The sequence below is a fragment of the Colobus angolensis genome, unplaced genomic scaffold (assembly GCF_000951035.1).
Source record: "Colobus angolensis palliatus isolate OR3802 unplaced genomic scaffold, Cang.pa_1.0 Scaffold161, whole genome shotgun sequence".
NCBI lineage: Eukaryota > Metazoa > Chordata > Mammalia > Primates > Cercopithecidae > Colobus > Colobus angolensis.
Genome location: NW_012114722.1, coordinates 3,933,788 through 3,934,555, shown reverse-complemented (window position 1 = coordinate 3,934,555; position 768 = coordinate 3,933,788).

Sequence of the window (768 nt, the reverse complement as noted above, 5' to 3'; positions counted from 1 at the left end):
AGAAGAATAACTGACAGCATTAAATAAATGAAGGAAGAGAGGACTGTAGAATAACTGCTTTGTTTCTGGCTTCAACAACAGTACCTAGTAGTACCATTTACCTAGATAGAGAATAGAAGAGGAGCAGATTTGGGGTAAGGGTTGGGAGCACAGGAAGTAAATAAGTTCAGTTTTGGACATCGACACATGGAATACCTATAAACAATCAATTGGAAATGTCCAGTAGACCACTGGAAGTATGAATCTGGAGTTCAGGAAAACTATGTGGTCTAGAGGTATAGATTTGATAATCATCAGCTGTATGTGTTTTAGTTGAAGTCACGGGCATGGATGATATTGCACAGGGAATGTGGAAAGAATGAAGAAAGAGGAAGACAAACAACAAAACCTTGAGGAAGACTATGATTTAAGGAGATAGAAGCAATCAATTATTATAGTGTATGAGAAATACTGGGATAAATACATGCATGCAATACCCTAGTAACTCTAAATGAAATTGATCAATTTGGTGGGGAGAAGTTATCACAAAAAGTTTCACTTTGAGTCAGGTGTGGTGGCTTATGCCTGTAATCCCAGCAATTTGGGATACCTAGGCAGAAGGATTGCTTCAGCCCAGGAGTGCAGACCAGCCTGGGCAACATAACAAGACTTTGTCTCCTAAAAAAAAAAAAAAAAGGGTGTGTGTATATATGTACATACACACACACACACACAAAAGTATATACTTTTTTTTTTTTTTTGAGACAGAGTCTTATTCTGTCGTCCAGG